This window comes from Macaca fascicularis, chromosome 1 (assembly GCF_037993035.2).
Source record: "Macaca fascicularis isolate 582-1 chromosome 1, T2T-MFA8v1.1".
Taxonomy (NCBI): Eukaryota; Metazoa; Chordata; class Mammalia; order Primates; family Cercopithecidae; genus Macaca; species Macaca fascicularis.
In genome coordinates this window covers 82,498,709-82,513,391 of record NC_088375.1, presented here as the reverse complement: position 1 = coordinate 82,513,391, position 14,683 = coordinate 82,498,709, and the positions used below count along the sequence as shown (strand labels likewise).

Genomic DNA, 14,683 nt, shown 5'->3' with positions numbered 1-14,683 from the left:
GAAATAGGGTCTTTGCAGGTGTAATTAGAAAAGATGACATCATCTTTATGAGTTAAAAAAAAAGTCACACAGTGAAGGCCATGTGAAAACAGAGGCTGCAATTGGAGGGACACAGCTATCAGCCGAGGAACATCAAGGGCTATCAGGAGCCACCATTAGCTGGGAAGAGGTGAGTAAGGATTCTTCCTTAGAGCCTTTGGAGGGAACATGGCCCATCTGTCTTCCGACTTCTAGCCTTCAGAACTTTGAGAAAATAAATTCCTATTGTTTTAAGCCACCCCCTGGGTGGTAATTTGTTAAGGCTGCCCTAGGAAACAAATACACTCCATTTGCAAAATACCTGAAACTATTTCTGCTGTCATCTAAGATCTGGAAGGAAGGAATGGTACCAGCTCCTCCTTGGAAACCATCATTCTCAGCAAACTTTCGCAAGAACAGAAAACCAAACACCGCATGTTCTCATTCATAGGTGGGAATTGAACAATGAGGTCACTTGGACATGGGAAGGGGAACATCACACACCGGGGCCTATTATGGGGAGGGGGGAGAGGGGAGGGATGGCATTGGGAGTTATAACTGATGTAAATGACGAGTTGATGGGTGCTGACGAGTTGATGGGTGCAGCACACCAACATGGCACATATGTATACATATGTAACAAACCTGCACGTTGTGCACATGTACCCTAGAACTTAAAGTATAATTAAAAAAAAAAAAAAAGATCTGGAAGGAATGGCTTTTGGTGCTACCTGAGAATGTCAGCATGAAAGATGCAAACAGGAGCATTTCTGACCCAAAATATACACCTCCCCAGGGAAGCAGGCTTTTATACTCACCCCAAACCTTCCTGTAAGTCCCCCAAACCCACGCTCAGAATACAATTCTAATTTAGAGTGAATTCTGCTTTTTACTTCCTTTATCTTGTCCCCAAAAGAACAGTGTCTTCAAACCACAGCCCAAGTTTTAGGGGCCCTTTCTAAGGGTCCTGTTAAAGCACAAAGAGCTCCATTGGAGAGGAAAAAAATGAGAGATGAGAGTGATTTTATTGGTTACAACATACATCTTATATCTAGTCCTAGTTTTATGCCTGAAACTAGTACAGCCTTGAGTCCTAAAGTCTCTCTGTGCACTGATTCTAAACTGCTACAGGCAAGTGTTTGCTTAGTCATCTCTGAGCCCCCAAGACGCAAGCAGCACTGGCTCCAAACTCAAAGGCCTCTTGGGGACTCTACATGGGTACCACCCACCTGTTCAAGTCCTTGCTCAGCTCCCATCACCAAGTGGTCTAGAAAAAGATTCAGGGTCTCTCAACCCACTGCCCACTCCCTTTTCTAAAAAGTGCAATGCCAGATGTCATGGGGTAGTTGAAGCTTTCCAAAGTGTTTTCACATGTTTTGCTTGATTTTATGTTCTTGTATATAATATCCCAAATGATATGACATCCACTTTGCGAATGAAGAATCAAGAAGAATGAGAGGTCCTTAGGAATGTCCAGGGCTACCTGGTTAAAGAGGGCAGAGCTGGGGCCAGTCCTCACCTTCCCCATTTCTCTTCCGTGTGCTTCCTCCATTGGGCCATGCAGTCTCACCCTCTTCTGTAAGGGGGAGTGAGGAACCTTTACTAATGCTTCCATTCACATGGGGTGCCATGCAGGGCAGGACACAGCAGGTTTAGCACTAGAGTCCTGCCTTTTAAGGGCTCCCAATCAAATGAATGGTCTGCTTATCCCCATATGACCAAGAGTCTGAGAGGAAGTTAAACTTCCAACCAGCACAGAGGCTCTGGTTGGAGAGGGTCAGAGGCTTGCCCTAACTCTACCCCATTTCACCACTGAATTGGTCAGGGTTCCCTAGAGAGACAGAATCAACAAGATGTATGTAGATATATGTACAGAAAAAGATCTGTTTTAAGGAATTGGCTTATGCAATGATGGAGGCTGAGAAGTCCCAATTCTGCAGAGTCAGCCAGCAGACTGGAGACCTAGGAAGGAGCCAGTGCTGCGGTTCAAGTCCAAAGGCCGTCTGCTGACAGAATTCCTTCTTGCTCGGATGAAGTCAGTCTTTCATTTTATCTGGACCTTCAGCTGATTGGATGAGGCCCACCTACGTTAGGGAGGGCAATCTGCTTTACCAATTTAAATATTAATCTTATCCAAAAACACCCTCACAGAAACATCCAGAATAATGTTTGGCCACATATATAGACATCATAGCCAAGTCATACTGACACACAATGTTAACCACCACAAGCCCCCAATACTAGGGACTGTCACAGGCTCTAGGCAGTGTGCTGGGCCCTGGCCAGTAGGGCTTGGTTGGAAGATGGCAGAGTGATGACCAATGGGTCCTTTTCATGTGTGAGAAATCATCATGCGTCATGGCATCCAGCATCTTGGCACACACTCATCTTAGGAAGGAAGCTGCCTTACAATAAGTAGGGAAAAGTGTGTGACCCAGCCTCCTCCACTTAAGGATGAGGAGCCTCAGGACCAGAGAAGAAGGGGACCTGTCCTGGCACTCTCACCCTCAGAGCCTGCACAAGGTAGCTTATCATTGTCTCAAGAGCAGTGTCCACCCTCATCATGAGTGGGGACTGTCTGTGCTGTGGGCTACCCATAACAGGCTCCACAAAAGGATGGGGTTGGGCCAATTCCAAAGCTGAGCCTTAAGGATAAAGAGCCCCTTACTCTGTAGGAGGAAAGCCACTGGTCAGGAAAATGAGACCCAGCCCTTCTGCCACCATGCCCTCCATGCCTGGGCAGCAGCCCCGAGTGTCCAGATCTTCCTGTGCCACCATCTTCTAAGTCCTTGCATAGCTACATCCCTTCCTCACACCATCACAAAAATGGACTGCCCCTGACTCCACATCTCTCTCTCCTTAACAGGTGCTACCTCCTTTAGAGTGAAGAGTCCTGATCTGAAGGAGGTCTCACTTGCATCCTGACCCTGCCAGTTCCCAGCTCTGTGACCTGGAGCTTGTCACTTCACTCCTCCAGGCCATGGCTTCCATATCCATAAGATGAGAATAATCTCTACCTCAACTGGCTGCTATCAGTTCAAAATGGGGTGATACAGACTACAGCACCAGGATAGACAGAAATAAAGGCTGTTGGATGCTGGGGTGGGACAGTGAGGGGGAATGCCATTGTGTAAAAGGCACAACAGTGTCATTGTTACGCATACCAAGAGAGTCGGTTCAAATCCAAATTCTACCTCATTTGTTTGTGTGATGATGGGCAAAGTGTTTAACCCCTCCAAGCCCCGGTGTCCTCAAGTACAAAGAGGAGACAGTAGTGGTTCCTACTTCATATTGATACTTTGAGGATTAAAGGAAATAATGTACAAGAAGCAGTGGGCACAATGCTCAGCATGTAAAGTTAAAACATTAATATTATCATTTTATTTCCATAATTATTACCATGCAGATGTTCAGGCCCCACCCTCTGGTCTCAGGGCTCTCTTCCCCTTTCTGGCCTTGAGTATGATCATTAGCAACACACCCTCTGAATCAGGAGAATCCAGTCACTGCAGGGGACAGCTGGGGTAGAGGGTGTAGGTAAGAGCCATGGCACAATCCCTCTGAGGACTCAGGTGGGTGATAAAGCCAGCATGTTCCATCCTGTTACAGGTGGAAACCTGAGCTCGGGGTTGCCAGGACAGAAGCTGGAGACCAGCAGGTGAGCTGAGGAGGAAGGCATCGGCTGCCCCTGGAAGAGTCCCTAGACCTGAATGATGAGTACAGATTGGGAAACACAGGACACATTGGCTTATTTGCCATTGGTGTGCCAGAATCTGCAGACACAGCAGGTTCTGACATAGCTTCCCTGGTCCCCGTCTAGTTAACAGGAAACAAAGACACCCCAGAGCTGTGCAATTCTAGGACTAAAGCCAAGTGAGCAGGATACCAGGCAGACCTAGCCCCAGCTGACTTGCTTCAGCTGACAGCACAGCCGTCCTCAACTCCAGCCAGCAGCCATCTGGGTCAGGGTGAAATCCAGAGAGGAGAAGGGAATGAGAAGGCCCTTTTCTGCTGACTTGTCATAGGCATAAGCCGGGCAGCCACTCTGAATAGCTCAAGCAGTAAGAGAGGGGTTGGGAAGAAGTGGGGGCAGCCTGCAGTGTGCTGGGACCTTCCCTGGGGCAGTCAGGCCAGAATCGCCCCACTCCACTAGCCCCCTAACTCAGCCAGCCCACCAGCACTACATCTGGCCCTGCACATGAAGCACACTGGGGCCACAGAGCCTACCCGAGGTAGCCGCCCCCAGCCCCAGGTTCCCCCTCCTCTCACCAAACTTGTGTGTCCTCCGGCATCCTTGGTTCTCAAACAAAAGAATGCAGGAGCAATTTCTGGCTCGAATGTTTGGTGACCTTCCACACACCCTTTTGGGATCCTTGTTTTCAGCCTCCCTCCTTCTTCTGGTCCAGTGTCCTCTACTCCTTGGGTGCTTCTCCAACACCTAGGCCTCAAGGGTCCATGACCAGCCTAGCCCAGCTCTGGGGGAGCACGCACCCAAGAGTGAGTGTGGATGTGCATCAGAAAGGTTCCCCAAAGTATCTTCCAGGAAGATCCATCATTACTCATTCCTAAAAATACTTACTAAGCATCTACCATTTGCCAGGCACTGTGGTAGGAGCTGGAGATACAACAAAAAGCAAGGCAGACAAGAGCTGGCCTCTACCAGTTGCCATTCATTTTGTGTTGACTCTGAAAACGCAATGGCTTTTGGGCATGGTAGCCTATTGAGCAAGGCATCAATTGCTCACCTGAATATGGATTATTTTAATCAAACTGAAGACAGAATATGTATAAAGGAATGCAGTAATGCCAGCTCTAGGTCAGAACTTAAGTTTTTAAAAGTTGTAGGTGACCGGTTGCTTGTAGTTTGAGATATCATCATTGATCTGAGCAAGGCCCTCTCTTACATTTATAATTGATCATTTATTCCTTCATTCATTTCCTTTTATCCCATTAGCCCTTTTGCTCCATTCTTGGCAATTACTGGTTTATGTTTCATGTGTATCTTTCTGTTCCTTGTGTTCTTACAAAATGTGTATTCTGTATGTATGCATAGATTTTAAATTTACCTAACTTGTATCCCATTCTTTCTTACCTTTTGCCCTCAGGAATGTAGCTCCAGGGCTCCATGGGAGCGGCCACTATACTTTGTCTATCCACGCTACCAGTGAGAAACACAGACTTGACCATGTAACCTCAAATAATGTCACAAAACCCTAATGCATGTCACCTTAGGGACTGGTATGCCAATTTCTTTGGGATTTATACCTAGGAGTGGAACGGTAGGGCCATGGGTTTTTTGTTTCTTTTTTAATTGGACTGACTGCCCTCCTTGACTGTCCTTCAAAGTGGTTACATTCCCCCAGCAGAGCTACAGATTCTCTGTCCCACATCCCCTCAGACACCTGGCTGAACCCAGCTTTCTAGAGTTTGCAGTCTAATAGGTAAAGTGCAGTCTCTCTCGTTTTAATTTGCATCTCTCCAGAGATGAGTTGGAGGAACTCTTTATATAAAGTGTTAGCCTTTGGGGTTTCCTTTCTGTTCACTGTCTGCTTAGATGCTCTGACCATTTTTCAACAAGATTGCTGCCTTCTTCTCTTTTTGATTTGTACTGGTTGCTGGTATGTTGTAGATGTGACTCCTCTTTCAATTTTAGACACTTTAAACACCTTCTCTCATCAGTCACCTGTTGATTAATTAACTGTGGCTATGGTGTCCTTCACTGAATGAAAATCAGTTTCACTCATTTTTGCCTCATGTTGTATACTTTCTCAAGTTTTATTTAAGAAGTTCTTCCTTGCCCCTAAGACACAAAGATAAACTCTTACATTATTTTATATTTTCCTTATGAAATTCAAGGATTCTAATTAGTCCTCTCCTGTCGTCAGATGCCAGTATCTGGGACTGTGCCAGGTCAACTCAAGAGTCAGAGTTACTTCATTCACTGAATATTTAATGAGCACTTACTGTGTACGAGGCACTGTGCTGGGAGCTGCAGACAGAAGACAAGGCATAGCCCCTGGATGGGATGACAGAAGTGGACTAAGAACTCCATGTGACAGAAGAGAGGGGTCAGGAAAGGGCAACCTCAAGTAGAAGTGACAGAAGAGAGAAAGAAACCCCCCATATTGTTCTATATTGTTTTATATTCAGTACCTGCTTTAAGAAGAAACAAGGAAGTGAAACCAAAGGCAGGCAACCTGGCGCCAGGCACCAGACCCAAAACCAGGTCTGGGCCTGCCTGACGTTAGCCTGATAGTTAATATTCAACCCATGACCTAGCAATCGATGTTATCCATAGATTCCAGACATTGTATGGAACGACATTGTGAAACTTCTCGTTCTGTTCTGTTTCACTCTGATTACCGGTGCACGCAGCCCTTGTCACATACTCCCTAGATTGCTCAATCAATCACGGCCCTTTCATGTAAAATCTTTAGTGTTGTGAGCCCTTAAAAGGGACAGACATTGTGCACGCAACAAGCTCGGATTTTAAGATGCTAGTCCGCCGATGCTTCCAGCTGATTAAAAGCTACTTCCTTCACTATCTCAGTGTCTATGGGGTTTTGTCCACAGCTTGTCCTGCTACATTTCTTGGTTCCCTGACAGGGAATCGAGGTGACTGATGGATGGCCAAGGCAGCCCCTTAGGCAGCTTAAGCCTGCCCTGTGGAGCATCCCTGCAGGGAACTCCGGCCCGCCTGAGTGACGCAATCCAAAGAGTGCTCCCAGGTAGGCAACTGCCCCAGTGGAACGCCTCACCAGAGCAGTGCATGGCAGGCCCCCGGGGAGGATCAACGCAGTGGCTGAACACCAGGAAGGAACTGGCACTTGGAGTCCAGACATCTGAAACTTGGTAAGACTAATCTTTGAAACTTGCCCACTCCATTTGAGTGGAAGCATGGCCTGATCACCCACAGCACGCCTGTATCAGTACTTTTGTTCTGGTTTTGACTTGACTTGAATTGCTTGATACTTTGGTTTTGACTTGGCTTGAATTTCTTGGTACTCTGATTTTGGTTTGATATAAATGACAAAGGTGTGTGTGTGCCCTCTTTACCCATTCTTTGTTTTGTGGTGAGTGTGTGGTGTGAGCATGATATTTTGTCTCGAGAAAACATGGGCCAGGCACAAAGTAAGCCCACCCCATTGGGAACTATGTTAAAGCATTTCAAGAAAGGATTCAAAGGAGACTATGGAGTCACTATGACTCCAGGAAAACTGAGAACTTTGTGTGAAATAGATTGGCCAGAATTAGAGGTAGGTTGGCCATCCGAAGGAAGCCTGGACAGGTCTCTTGTTTCAAAGGTATGGCACAAAGTAACTGGCAAGCCAGGACACCCAGATCAGTTCCCATATATAGATTTCTGGTTACAGCTAGTTTTAGATCCCCCACAGTGGTTAAGGGGACAGGCAGTAGCAGTACTAGTAGCAAAGGGACAGTTAGTTAAGGAAGGTTCTCACTCTACCTGCCAAGGGAAGCCAGCCCTTAAAGTTCTGTCTGACCCGGAGCCCAAAGACTCATGGCAGGAGATGGCACCAACAGTGCCGCTCTTTACCAAGCGGAGAGGCCCCCTACTTCTGAGCCCACAGCCCCAAGACCACCCAGAGTAGAAAGGAAGGAAGCGAACCTGCAGGAGAAACTCCTCCCTTGGCAGCCCATTTACAGCCCAAGACTGGAATCCAAATGCCCCTGAGAGTGCAGTGACATACTAGGGTAGATGAGGATGGACACATGGTGGAAAGGCATGCCTTCATATATCACCCTTTCACCTCTGCTGAGCTCCTCAATTGAAAAAATAATACCCCATCTTACACTGAAAAGCCTCAAGCTCTAATTGACTTGCTCCAAACTATTATACAGACTCATAGTCCTACTTGGGCTGATTGCCACCAGTTACTCATGTACCTCTTTAACACAGATGAAAGGTGAAGGGTGCTACAGGCAGCAACTAAATGGCTAGAGGAGCACATCCCAGCCAAATACCAAAATCCCCAGGAATACATAAGAATTCAGCTGCCAGGAGCAGACCCTCAATGGGATGTGAATGAAGGACCCAATATGGAGAGGTTAAGACGATACCAGAAGGCATTAATTGAAGGGGTGAAAAAAGGGGCTCAAAAGGCCACAAGTGTAAATAAAGTTTCTGAAGTTATCCAAGGAAAGGAGGAAAGCCCAGCCCAATTCTATGAAAGACTGTGTGAGGCCTATCGTATGTACACTCCTTTCGATCCAGATAGTCCTGAAAATCAGCGTATGATTAACATGGCCTTAGTTAGTCAAAGTGCAGAAGATATCCAGAGGAAATTGCAAAAACAGGCTGGTTTTGCAGGGATGAATACCTTGCAGTTACTGGAGATAGCTAATAGAGTATTTGTAAATAGAGATGCAACAAGCCACCGAGAAAGCCATAAGGAAGGTGAACGCCAGGCCAGGCAGAATGCTGATTTTCTGGCTGCAGCAATTAGAGGGATCCCCGCAAAGCGCAGGGAAAGGGGGGTTCCGGGAGGAATGCCCAGTCCAATCGCTCATGTCTGCAGCATAACCAATGTGCCTACTATAAAGAAATAGAACATTGGAAAGGTAAGTATCCCCAACTAAAGGAGAAGCAAGGTGATGCGGAGCAAAAGACCACAGATAAAGACAAAGGGACTTTGTTCAGTCTGGCCGAAGAGCTACTAGACTGAAGGGGACTGGGCTCAAATGCCCCCAAGGAGCCCATGGTCAGGATGACAATAGGGGGCAAGGTACCCCAGTGTCCCCCTTATCTAAGAAAAACATTGATATAATCGGAGCAACGGGAGTCTCCACCAAGCAGGTTTTCTGCCTACCGTGGACCTGCTTGGTGGGAGGACATAAAGTGACTCATCAATTTCTGTATAGGCCTGACTGCCCCTTGCTTAGTAAGCTGAGAGCCACCATTTCCTTTACAAAACAGGGATCTTTAAAGCTGAAGTTACCGAGAACAGGAGTTATCATGGCCTTTACAGTCCCCCGAGAAGAAGAATGGAGACTTTTTCTAACCAAGCCAGGTCAGGAGATAAAACCGGTTCTAGTTGAGCAATGGCCCCGAGTATGGGCAAAGGACAATCCTCCAGGGCTGGCCATCAATCAAGCCCCCGTACTCACAGAAGTTAAGCCTAGGGCCCAGCCAATTAGACAAAAGCAGTATCTTGTTCCTAGAGAAGTTCTTGAAGGAATACAAGTTCATCTTAAATGCTTGAAAGCTTTTGTAATTAAAGTTCCTTGCCAGTCTCCATGGAACACCCCCTCCTACCTGTCTGCAAGCCAGGGACCAGGGACTATTGACCCATAGAGGACTTCTGCTTGGCTAACCAAGCTACAGTGACTCTGCACCCAACAGTTCCTAAGCCTTACACACTGTTAGGATTGCTGCCGGCTGAGGACAGCTGGTTCACTTGTCTGGACTTGAAGCATGCCTTCTTTACCATCAGACTAGCTCCTTAGAGCCAAAAGCTGTTTGCCTTTCAGTGGGAAGATCTTGGGTCAGGTGTCACTACTCAGTACACTTGGACTTGGCTTCCCCAAGGGTTTAAAAATTCCCCCACCATCTTCGGGGAGGCATTGGCTCGAGACCTCCAGAAGTTTCCTGCTAAAGACCTAGGCTGCATCTTGCTCCAGTACGTGGACGATCTTCTGCCAGGACATTCCACAACAGACAGGTGTGCAAAAGGGACGGATGCCCTGCTTCGACACCTGGAGGACTGTGGATATAAGGTGTCCAAGAAGAAAGCTCAGATCTGCAGACAGCAGGTACGCTACCTGGGATTCACTATTCAGAAAGGGGAGCGCAGCCTGGGGTCAGAAAGAAAGCAGGTCATCTGCAGCTTACCAGAACCTAAAACCAGAAGGCAAGTAAGGGAATTTCTAGGAGCTGTGGGGTTCTGCAGATTATGGATTCCAAACTTTGCGGTGCTAGCCAAACCATTGTAGGGGTTACAAAGGCGGGTGACTGGGAGCCTTTTGAATGGGGACCTCTGCAACAGCAAGCCTTTGCAAGTTAAAGGAAAAACTTATGTCAGCCCCAGCCTTTCGACTACCAGATTTGACAAAGCCCTTTACACTCTATGTGTCAGAAAGAGAAAAAATGGGCCGCATGCAGTGGCTCATGCCTGTAATCCCAGCACTTTGGGAGGCCAAGGTGGGCGGATCACGAGGTCAGGAGATCGAGACCATCCTGGCTAACACAGTGAACCCCGTCTCTACTAAAAAATAAAAAAAAAAAAATTAGCTGGGCGTGGTGGCGGGCACCTGTGGTCCCAGCTACTTGGGAGGCTGAGGCAGGAGAATGGTGTGAACCCGGGAGGTGAAACTGGCAGTGAGCCAAGATGGCACCACTGCACTCTAGGCTGGGTGACAGAGCGAGACTCTGTCTCAAAAAAAAAAAAAAAAGAAAAGAAAAAATGGCAGTTGGAGTTTTAACCCAAACTGTGGGGCCCTGGCCAAGACCAGTGGCCTACCTCTCAAAACAGCTAGATGGAGTTTCAAAAGGCTGGCCTCCATGTCTAAGAGCCCTGGCAGCTACAGCCCTGTTAGCGCAAGAAGCAGACAAGCTAACCCTTGGGCAAAACTTAAGCATAAAGGCCCCCCATGAGGTGGTAACTTTAATGAATACCAAAGGACACCATTGGCTAACAAATGCTAGATTAACCTAGTACCAAAGCTTGTTATGTGAAAACCCCTGCATAATCATTGAAGTCTGTAACACTCTGAATCCTGCCACCTTACTCCCAGTATCAGACAACCCTGTCAAACATAACTGTGTGGACTCAGTCTATTCTAGCAGACCCAATCTTTGAGACCAGCCATGGGCATCAGTGGACTGGGAGTTATATGTGGACAGGAGCAGCTTCATCAATCCACGAGGAGAAAGATGCACAGGACATGCGGTGGTAACCTTGGATGATGTTACTGAAGCCAGACCATTGCCTCAGAGCACTTCAGCCCAGAAAGCAAAGCTCACTGCCTTAACTCGGGCCCTAGAACTTAGTGAAGCTCTTGCTAAAACAGTAGTGCAGCGATGCATTACCTGTCGACAGCACAATGCAAAGCAAGGCCCCTCTGTTCCTCCCGGCATATAAGCCTGTGGAGCAGCTCCCTTTGAAGATCTTCGAGTGGACTTCACAGAGGTGCTCAAATGCGGAGGTAACAAGTATTTACTGGTTCTAGTGTGTATTTACTCTAGGTGGGTACAGGCTTATCCAACACAAACTGAAAAAGCTTATGAAGTAACCCATGTGCTTCTTCAAGATCTCATCCCTAGGTTTGGACTGCCTCTATGGATTGGCTCAGATAATGGGCCGGCATTTGTGGCTGACTTAGTACAGAGGACGGCAAAGGTATTGGGAATTACTTGGAAGCTACATGCCGCCTACTGACCTCAGAGTTCTGGAAAGGTGGAGTGAGTGAATCAGACTGTCAAAAACAGTTTAGGGAAAGTATGTCAAGAGACAGGATTAAAATGGATACGTGTCCTTCCTATGGTATTGTTCAAAATTAGGTGCACCCCCTCTAAGAAAACAGGATACTCCCCTTATGAAATATTATATTATAGGCCTCCTCCTATACTGTGAGGACTTCCGGGTACTCCCCAAGAGTTGGGTGAAACTGAATTGCAGCAACAGTTACAGGCCTTGGGGAAAAATTACCCAGACAATCTTAACTTAGGTAAATGAGAGGTGCCCAGTCAGCTTATTCTCCCCAGTTTACCCTTTTTCTCCAGGTGACCATGTGTGGATCAAGGACTGGAACGTAGCTCCCTTATTATGGCCATGGTGGAAGGGACTCCAGACTGTTATCTTGACCCCTCCCACGGCTGTGAAGAGAGAAAGAATTCCGGCCTGGATTCACCACAGCCGCATAAAGCCCGCAGCCACTGGAACCTGGGAGGCCAAACCAAGCCTAGACAATCCCTGCAAAGTAACCCTGAGGGGGACGACAAGCCCTGCTCCAGTCACACCCGGAAGCTGACTGGTCTACACACGGCCAAAGCATGAGGAAAATCGTTATGGGACTTATTTTCCTTATAACATGGACTTGTGTGGTAAAAGCTTCCACTGCTTCTTCCCACGCAGGGGACTGCTTTCAGTGCACACATCAGGTCACTGAGGTAGGACAACAAGTTAAGACAATCTTTTTGTTCTATAGTTATTATGAGTGCCTAGGAATTCCAAAAGGAACATGTCTGTATAATAACACTCATTACAAAGTCTATAATCCAGGAAGTGACCAGCCCAATGTGTGCTATGACCCCTCTGAACCTCCCATTTCCAGTTTTTGAAATAAGATTAAGGACTGAAGACTGGTGGGGACTTATAAATGATACAAGTAAAGTATTAGCCAGAACAGAAGAAAAAGGGGTGCCCAAATGCATACTCTTAAAATTTGATGCTTGTGCTGTCATTAACAGCAATAAGTTAGGAGCAGGATGTGGCTCTTTTAATTGGGATAAAAGCTGCATGACCAAAAATAAGTACATCTGTCAGGAATTAGGATTGTGTGGAAAAGAATGTGGGTACTGGTCTTGCGTCATTACTTGGAAAAAGGATGAAAAATATCCTGTTTGGTTCCAAAAAGGGAAAGGAAGCCCCTACTGTACAAGTGGAAGCTGCAACCCTTTAGAATTAGTAATCACAAACCCCTCAGACGCAAAATGGAAAAAAGGAGAATATGTATCTCTAGGCATTGATGGAAAAGGACTAGACCCTAAGGTAAACATTTTAATAAAAGGAGAGATTTGAAAACACTCTCCAGAGCCAGTATTTCAGACTTTCTATGATGAACTAAATGTGCCAGTACCTGAAATTCCAGGAAAAACTAGAAATTTGTTTTTGCAATTAGCCGAGCATGTAGCCCAGTCTCTAAAAGTCACTTCATGTTATGTTTGTGGAGGAACTGTAACAGGAGATCAACGGCCATGGAAGCCCGAGAATTAGTTCCTACAGACCCAGTTCCTGATGAATTCCTGGCCCAAAAGAACCACCCTGACAATTTCTGGGTTCCAAAAGCCTCAATTATCGGACAATATTGCATAGCTAGAGGAGGAAAAGAATTCACTCATCCTGTAGGATGACTTAGTTGTCTTGGACAAAAACTGTACAATGGTACCACCAAAACAGTTACATGGTGGAGTTCCAATTACACAGCAAAAAAATCCATTCAGTACATTTCCAAAATTGCAGACTGTTTGGGCCCACCCAGAATTCCACCGGGACTGGATGGCCCCCACTGGGCTATACAGGATATGTGGACATAGAGCCTATGCTAAGCTACCTGATCAGTGGACAGGTAGCTGTGTAATTGGCACTATTAAACCATCTTTCTTCCTACTGCCCATAAAAACAGGTGAACTCCTAGGACTCCCTGTCTATGCTTCCCGTGAAAAACAAAGCATAGCCATAGGTAACTGGAAAGATGATGAATGACCCCCTGAAAGAATTAACAATACTATGGGTCTGCTACTTGGGCACAAGATGGCTCATGGGGATATTGGACCCCCATCTACATGCTCAACCGAATCATATGGTTGCAAGCTGTTTTAGAAATTATTACTAACAAAACCGGTCAAGCATTGACTGTTCTTGCCTGGCAAGAGACTCAGATGAGGAATGCCAAACAGACTACCAAAACAGACTAGCTCTCGACTACTTGCTAGCAGCTGAAGGAGGAGTTTGTGGAAAATTTAACCTTACTAATTGCTGTCTACACATAGATGATCAAGGGATCATGAACTAGATGAACTAGTTGAAGACATAGTTAAAGATATAACAAAACTGGCACATGTACCCCTGCAAGTGTGGCACGGATTTGATCCTGGGGCCATGTTTGGAAATTGGTTCCCAGCAATAGGAGGATTTAAAACTCTTATAACAGGAGTTATAATAGTAATAGGAACTTGCTTACTACTCCTTTGTTTGCTACCTGTACTTCTTCAAATGATTAAAAGCTTCATCGCTGCCTTAGTTCACCAGAATGCTTCAGCACAAGTCTACTATATGAATCACTATCAATCTATTGCACAGGAAGATATAAGTAGTGAGAGTGAAAGTGAGAACTCCCACTAATAAAATGAGTGAGAGTCTCAAGGGGGGGGGAAATGAGAGAGGAGAGAAAGAGACCCCCCATATTGTTCTATATTGTTTTATACTCAGTACCAGTTTTAAGAAGAAACAAGGAAGTGAAACCAAAGGCAGGCAGCCCAGCACCAGGCACCAGACCCAAAACCAGACCCACAACCAGGCCTGGGCCTGCCTGACCTTAGCCTCACAGTTAAAATTCAACCAATGACCTCGCAATTGATGTTGTCCATAGATTCCAGACATTGTATGGAAGGACATTGTGAAACTTCTCATTCTGTTTCATTCTGATTACTGGTGCATGCAGCCCCTGTCACATACCCCCTAGATTGCTCAATCAATCACGGCCCTTTCATGTAAAATCTTTAGTGTTGTGAGCCCTTAAAAGGGACAGATATTGTGCACTCGACAAGCTCGGATTTTAAGACACTAGTCTGCCGATGCTTCCAGTTGATTAAAAGCTACTTCCTTCACTAGCTTGGTGTCTGCGGGGTTTTGTCCACGGCTCGTCCTGCTACAGAAGGAATGAAATTTCAATTTGCAAACTGCCCAGGAGGGAGAGACCACAATCT

General features: G+C 46.4%; 1 protein-coding gene and 1 long non-coding RNA gene across 12 annotated transcripts in view; one reads left to right on the top strand and one right to left on the bottom strand.

Moving 5' to 3' along the window:
- Nucleotides 1–14,683, bottom strand: part of CNIH3 (cornichon family AMPA receptor auxiliary protein 3) — a 373,524-nt gene that overhangs the window by 113,377 nt on the left and 245,464 nt on the right. The window lies entirely within an intron of this gene.
- Nucleotides 6,497–14,585, top strand: LOC141410077 (uncharacterized). Its single transcript, XR_012433557.1, has 2 exons — nucleotides 6,497–6,870; nucleotides 11,759–14,585. It is a non-coding gene; the product is annotated as an uncharacterized lncRNA (long non-coding RNA).